This window comes from Somniosus microcephalus, chromosome 10 (assembly GCF_052327205.1).
Source record: "Somniosus microcephalus isolate GS21.2 chromosome 10, FLI_Smic_1.0, whole genome shotgun sequence".
Classification (NCBI taxonomy): Eukaryota; Metazoa; Chordata; class Chondrichthyes; order Squaliformes; family Somniosidae; genus Somniosus; species Somniosus microcephalus.
In genome coordinates, this window is record NC_140996.1 from 107,769,946 (window position 1) to 107,777,998 (window position 8,053).

Consider the following 8,053-nt stretch of genomic DNA (forward strand, 5'->3'; position numbering starts at 1 on the left):
GTAAGCAGAATGCAAGACATTGTGGGTGCAGTCAATGGCACCTTGCACCATGGGGAAGCCTGCCTTGTGTGTGAAATCTAATGCTCTCTTGTCCTGCTTCTCTCTGTCCATAAGGAAGGAGATGTTGCTATTTCTCTTGGTGTAGATAGCCTTGGTGACTTCCTTGATACATTGGTATACTGCAAACTGGGACACCTGTTGCAGCTTGAAAGGAGCCTGTGGTATATAAGTTGAAGGTGACTGTGACCTTGACAACCATAGGCAGTGCTGTCCATGCCCTGGGCTGAGGCTCGAGTTGTGGCTGCAGCAGGTGACATAGCTCAGTTACAGCCTCCTTGAAGTGAAGGAGCCTCATTCATTGCTTTTTAGTGAAGTTGAGGTTGGAGAAGGGTGTCCTGAAGGTGCCTGCGGCTTATAGTTCTAAGTGTTGGGGAGAGCTGCTTCCCTAAAGAGGAAGGAAATTGGAGGGCATAGTGTACCGATCTGATCTTTTATATTACCTATTTGAAAGGAACAGACAGTGATATGCAAATATATCAACCAGGTATGTTGTTGGGCAAGAAATAATTACAACAACAACTTGTATTTATATAGCGTCGTTAATGTAGTAAAACGTCTCAAGGCACTTCACAGGAGCGTTATCAGACAAAATTTGACACCGAGCCTCATAAGGAGATATTTGGTCATTAGAGATGACCAAAAGCTTGGTCAAAGAGGTAGGTTTTAAAGAACAGCTTAAAGGAGGAAAGAGAGGTTGAGAGGCAGAGAGGTTTAGGAAGGGAATTCTAGAGCTTAGGGCCGCCAATGGTGGAACGATTGAAATCAGGGATGCGCAAGAGGCCAGAATTGGAGGAGCACAGACATCTCGCAGGGTTTTGTTTACAAAGATTGGGGAAATCTAAATCTTGATTGGCATACATCAGATGATGACTTCAAAATGGGCTGCTGATTCACTATCAGACCATTGCTACTGGTGAACAATTTCACCTCTGAAGAATTAGCAGCAAATATGTATATTTTAAGCCTTCATCCAATGCCTGGAATTTTACACAAACACAGCATTAAAATGTAATTGATGATGAATAATTGTAGAATAAGACTGAGTCAGGCCATTGGGTCAATCGAATTTGAACTGCCTGCTACAGCAGTTGCATTAGTCATTATTAGTTTCTGATCCTACTTGTTAGATCAATTGAATAGATTAATCCAAATTATATCGGTTCGGATACCAGAGAAAAATCAACTTGTTGATTTTATTAATAGTGACAGAAAGTACAAGCAAATTATGCATCTATAGAAAATGCTGGAAATACTCAGCAGATCACTGACCTGCTGAGTATTTCCAGCATTTTCTGTTTTTAGTTCTGATTTCCAGCATCTGCAGTATTTTGCTTTTGTTATACATCTATATGCTTACTATAATAGGATATCCCTCGGGTCTGCATTTAACTCTAACCAATCTAGACAAGTTCTCAACACGGAATACCAAAGAATTACTGAAAGTGACCCAATTTATATACTTAGATGGACAATGTCAGATGACTCACTCTAAACCTATCAATTCTGAGATTATTGTCAAGTGATCTTAATCTGTCATATGCTACTACCCCAGTAGATGGCAAGGTCACACCACATAAATTCCATTCTGAATGGAATGTGGCTTTGTGTAGATGATAAGACAATTCTGCATGGTAATAAACACCACACCTTAGCAAAAGCAGAACATGTTGAAAATAGTTAACGTTTCAGATCGATGACCTTTCATCAGGATGGTTTCCAGCATTTTCTGTTTTTATTTCAGATTTCTAGCAGTCGCAGTATTTTGCTCTTGATCACACCTTAACAGCTGGATTCCAGACATGTTGGCCAGAATTTTACCGGCACTGAGAAGATGGGATTGGAAACGGGTCAGCTGTGAAAATAGAAATGATTGACAGCGGGTCGGGAACCCACTGTCAACCCGTCTCCACACAAGTCTCCCAGGTGTCGGGTCTGGCAGCGCTGAAAAGACCCGACACCAAGCGGCGGGTAGGCAATTGACATCATTAAATTGGTTGTTAACAGCTAATTAAGTGTTAATTTCTGTATACCTTTCAATTTTATGTGTTCCCCCATGGGTTACACGCTGCTCGGGGAACACGTCAGCTCAGTATGTCGTGAATGGATTCAGCATTGAATTATATCATGACCTGACAGCTGCCAAAGTTGTATAAAAGATCCCATATTACAGCTGTTCACTTTCAAAGCTCAGAAACTGTTGCTTACTGCATTTGGAAGACATATAGGGGGAAACATTCGGTTCGTTTGTGCCTCCCGTTAGCGCCTTAAGAGGGCGCTAATGGGGCACAAAGCAACTAGCGCCCAGGCGCGGCAATGTCTGCGCCGCTCGCGAATTTGACCAGATATTTTGAGGTGGCGCTAAACACTACCGCCCCGATCTCCTGCGCCCGCAGATCTTGACGTCAGTCGAGCGTGCAATGCCCTTGTGGTGCCCCGGACCAGATATTGAGTGGTGCCCCCTTCCTTTCTGCCTGGCGCAAGCAATGACAGGGAGACTGGAACGTTTCCCAGTCGGTGAGGGGCTGGGGGGGCGCTATTTAAGGGCGGCCTCTTCCTGGCTTTTTCTGTGGTAGACATTTTTGCGCCACGCATTCTGACAGAGAGAGAGATTCTGAGAGAGAGAGGGAGAGACTTCTGCATAGAGGCAACACTGTGTGAAGTGGTTTTGGCTACTGAGCATCACTTTGCAGGTACTTTTGGATTTGACCTTCATTACTTCGATTACCAAGAGGCTTTGGGGGCTGCACTGATTCAGGGCGTCATCCTGCGCCTGCAGAATCGGAGGCAACAGAGACGCAGAGAGAGAATGGCAATCATGGCCAGATGGAGGAGGGCCAACAGGCCTCTGTACAGGAGACCTTACCCTCCCAGGATATTTCGCCAACAATTCTCCTACATTAATTTGTCTGAGGAGCAGCGTTTGTGCAGGCTGCGCTTCAGCAAGGCGGTGCTCACTGAGCTCTGCCACCTGCTGCAGCCAGATCTGCAGCCTTTACTGAGGACCAGGACGTCTCTGTTGGTAGCAGTGAGGGTCACAGTGGCTCTGAACTTTTATGCCACCGGCTCCTTTCAAGCAGCTACTGGAGACATCACCAATATCTCCCAGTTCGCGGTCCATTGCTGTATCCCTCAGGTCTCTAAAAGGAGACGCCAGTACATCTGTTTCCTGATGACCCGGGCCAAACAGCATGAATGCGCATTGGGCTTTGTGAGGATAGCGGGCTTCCCCATGGTGCAGGGCGCCATTGACTGCATGCATGTGGCATTGCAGGCACTGCATGAGAATGCAGAGGTTTTCCGAAACCGCAAGGGGTTCCACTCCTTAAACGTCCAGTTGGTCTGTGACCACAGACAGCTGATACTCGCGGTCAATGCCCGCTATCCTGGCAGCAGCCACGATGTATTCATCCTGCACCAGACTGCTGTGCCAGAACTTTTCCAGGCACTGCATCAGCCAAGTGGTTGGCTCTTCGGGGAGAAGGGTTATCCACTGTGCACCTGGCTGATGACACCGCTCCGTAACCCCAATACCCCTGCTGACCAGGAACATCGTTGAGCAGACAACCGTCATGCTCAAGCAACGGTTCCGCTGTCTGGACCACTCAGGAGGAGCCCTGCAGTACTCGCCTGAGCAAGTCTCCCTCTTCATAGTTGCATGCTGCATGCTGCATAACCTGGCAATCCTCAGGACCCAGCCAATGCCACCAGGCCTTGGAGCACCACTGGAGGAGGAGGAGGAGGAAGAGAAGGAGGAAGAGGAGGAGGATGATCAGCAGCAGCACCAAGGCGGGAGGGAGGCCCACAATGTTGAAACTGCAAGGGCCGTCCGTCAACGGCTGGTAATAAGCCGCTTCTAGGCCCCTACTGAGGAAATGGCTTCCAAATGGAGAACAACATGAATGAAACCAACCCGCAACCCCTAAGCCTGCCAAGGCAGCAATGATTCCAAAGGTCAAACCTGTACACTTTGAATACAAAAACTTTTTTATTTTACAAACTCTGTGTGTGTCATTTCTTCATGGCAAACTAATAGGAACAAACACAAAAAGTCATTCATTAACATAACTGGTTCTCACAACCTGGAGATAATGTCCAAAACATTAAACAAAAAGTTTGAACACGAACCTCGGCCTTTAATAAAAAATTGACCAACATTTCGTCACACCTCCTGCTTTTGCCCTTCGAGGGTGATCTCCTTCCCTTGTGCACTTCCCCCCTTCCCACTCTACTGCTCCTCCGTAATGGGGCCCCAGTGGCTGCAGCAAGGTTGGTGGAAGGCTGCTGATTGTCAGAACCTGACACTGCAGATGCCCTTGAAGGATGGCCTCGACCAGCTCTGGGCCTGGAGGGTGTGGCTGCAGACTGCACCAACTCTGCATGGGCAGCAGCAGTCTGGGCTACAGGCGGTGGCAAGTGCAATGGGGAAGTGACAGTGGTGGCAGCAGGAATGCTGTCATCTTGATAGAGGACAGCAACTCCCTGCTCGACCAACACACTGGCACTCCCACGGGGCAGCACTTCAGCATCCGGAGCAATCTGATGGAGCACAGATTGCTGGCCTGCTGCGGCGCGGTGAGAGCCCCAGCAAAATGGAAATGTGTCCGAACCAGCGACAATAGCAGCAGTCAGTGCTTGCGTGACCTCAATCTGAGTCTGCATGAGAGCAGTCTGAGATGGGATCACGGCAGCCAGTGGTTGAATTGCAGCACTAAGCTTTAGCGTGGCATCCGCCTGTGCTACAGCGAAGTGGTCCACACTCCTTGCCAGTGTATCAATGCATTCGGGCACCCTTTCCACTGCACCCATGAGCTGAGTGTGCATGTCCACCTCCTGGGTGTTCATTTCAGCGATGAACTGCTCCTCCTCTGCGTCCAGTGCAGCAGGACTCGCTGACCTACTCTCCCTCTGGGGAGAAGCTTGCCCCCGAGCTTCCCTAGCCACATCGTGTTGCTGCAGTCCGCTGGGTCCTGGAGCTTCACCCTCATCAGACCCTTCCCCCCTGCTCTCCTCCAGGGAAAACGTGTTCCACGGGAGAGGGTGGCGCTGATGCTCCGGCTTCCTCTTCCTCCTCGCCTGCAGCTTCACTCCCACTGGCAGCTTGAGGGCCCATCTCCTCAGCTGGTGAATCACCATCTGAAAGCAGGGAGGTACAAGAGTGGCTTTAGTGTGAGGACAGGGGGGCAGTAAGGGAGGAAGGAGTGCAGCAATTTAGTAAGTTGGATTGAAAGTGTCAAAGGCTGGTGTTGTGAGGGTCAAGTGGAATGAGAGAGGAGAGAAAGTTGATGACCTTACCATTGCTGTCCCAAACGGGGTCGGCCTCTCCAGGGGCGATGGGACCGATCACCTGGCTTGCCACAATCCTGTGGACGCGCGCCTCAAGATCGCTGAGGGGTTGCAGCTGAGGCCACCCTCCACCCGTCCGTTGCTGCTGTCTCCTATTATGAGATAGCTTGGCCTGCAAGAAAAAGGATGGCGTCTGAGTAAATATACAGCCATGGTCTTGCCTGATGTGCCTCCCATAATTGAATAGCCCTTAATGTATGCAGCCATGGTCTTGCCTGATGTACCTACCATAATTGAATAGCCCTTAATGTATGCAGCCATGGTCTTGCCTGATGTGCCTCCCATACTTGAATAGCCCTTACTCTATGCAAAGTGTGTGTTTCATGAGAGGGCCATAGGTGTTGGATGAGTGTTGGGCATTGGGGTTTTAAGACCATCTGGCCATAGAGGTTGAGATGGAGGGCAGGGGAGGTTTTGAAAAATAGCCACTCACCCTGACGACCCGAGTGAGGCCGTTGAACTTTTTGCAACATTGAGTATGGGTCCTCGTCACCATGCTCCTGGAGGAGACGCTCTGAGCCACCTCCATCCACACTCTTCTGTAGTCGCACAGCAAATGCCTCTCAGGGTAGAGTATAGATCTTCTGTGCTCCACCGCTCCAATCAGAGCCTCCAAGGCCTGCTCGCTGAAGCGCTGAGCTCGTTTTCTCACCCTCTCCATAGTCTTTGGCTGGAAAATGTAGTCACAGGTCTCTCCAGGCCGAGATTCAAGGCTGTAATGAGCAGGGTGTGGCTGGAGAGCAAAATCGACCCTCCCCTTTAAGAACTGGCCGGTGCCAGTGTGTCTGTGTTCCATCGCTAACTGACATCACCTGCGCTTCGCCCGTGCTCTGAGTTAGCGCCTCGCTCCTCGGCCTTTGCGCCTTAAGACAGGTGTGTAGCGCCTGATTTAGCACTTCAATCACCTCCAGGGGCGATAGAAGCCAAGTTTGCAGCTGGAGGCGATAATTAGCGCCACGTGCTAAACTTTGTGCCCGGCCGATAATCGCACCCCAATCGGGGCGATACTGAATTTCTCCCCCATACAGCCTTCTGCAGCTTGCAAGTGTTTGGAGCCAACTCTCTATCCAGTTCCACCTCATTGGAACAACCTCTCTCAGCATTCACAGATTTGCTTCTGTCATCTGTCTGTCACCTGCCATCGATTACATCAACATCATTGCCCTTGAAAATATCTCATCTTGGTCCTCAGAATCCCACCATGATCAGCCCCAACACCAGCATCACCAGGCACCCCAGCAGCAACAACAACAACACAATCCTTCTCCGCAATCAACTGATGCAGCACAGGACAGAGGACATCAGCACCCGAGCACATTACTGCCTGGGACACCAGGGATGGCCCCATCATGGCCAGATTTACTTCACTTGACGCTGTACACCCTGGCTGCCACATGATGCACCAGGTTGGCACCACCCCACACCAACACCATAAAGCATCCCTACTATTATGTCCGTGTATAATTGAGACACGGACTGCAGGAGTTGATTATAACAGGTCTTTACTGAATGGAGACAACCTGGAACTGAAACTACAGAAGCCTGCTAGGGCCTTTTATACAGGGGTGGTCACTGCCGGTACTGCAGTCTAAGACCAGTTATTCCCTTAAAGGTACATACACAACAATTCCTCCCCTTTTAGATAAACAGTACATAACATTCATTTAACAACTAAATAATAACTAATTACAATTACAATTACGGTTGCTAGATACATTGGTTGAAGTTAAGCAATTATAAGTTCAGTCTTTGAGGAGGCTTCCTGATTCTGTCTGGATAACGCCTCTTTGGGGTATCAGGTTCTTCTGGCAAAGTTGAGTCGGGATCAATGTCGTTGTTTGGTTCATCTGCTTCCAATATCACCGATTCTGCGGTAGATGCAATTGGTACTTCGGTTTCATCGCCAGGTGTATCAGATCGTGGTGTGGAGTTGACGTTTTCCAGTGACTCTAGAATCTGGTCAGCATGGCATCTTACAATGCTCTCTCCAACGTCCATGGTATACATTAGAGGTCCTTGCCGTGTACAGATCGTTCCTGGCTGCCATTTCTCTGTGCGGTAGTCCCGGGCCAAAACTGGTTGACCTATCTTAAAACTCCTGGTCGGCCTTTCATTCATATTCTGAAACTGCCTGTTCTCCACATCTCTTCTGATGTTTGGCTTAACCAAATCCAAGCGGCATCGTAGTCTTCGATTGAAGAACATCATAGCTGGAGTTTGGTTGGAAACCGTATGTGTCGCATTCCGGTAGGCAAACAAGAAGTTATCCACCTTGTGTTGTAGGGGTATATCTTCATTACACATTGCCTTGATAGCCTTCTTGAATGTTTGAACGAACCTCTCGGCCAATCCATTAGTGGCTGGATGATATGGGGCGGATGTGTAATGCTTAACACCATTGTTCTTTAAGAACCTCCGGAAATCTTCAGACACAAACTGTGGTCCATTGTCGGAGCAAATCTGTTCAGGCAGCCCATTCCTGGTGAATATGGTTCGTAAGACTGTGATAGTTTTTTCTGTGGTGGTTGAGGACATTTTTATTACCTCTGGCCACTTTGAATGTGCATCCACCACAATTAAAAACATCGAGTCCATAAATGGACCAGCAAAATCAATGTGCACCCTTTGCCATGGAGATGAGGGCCACTCC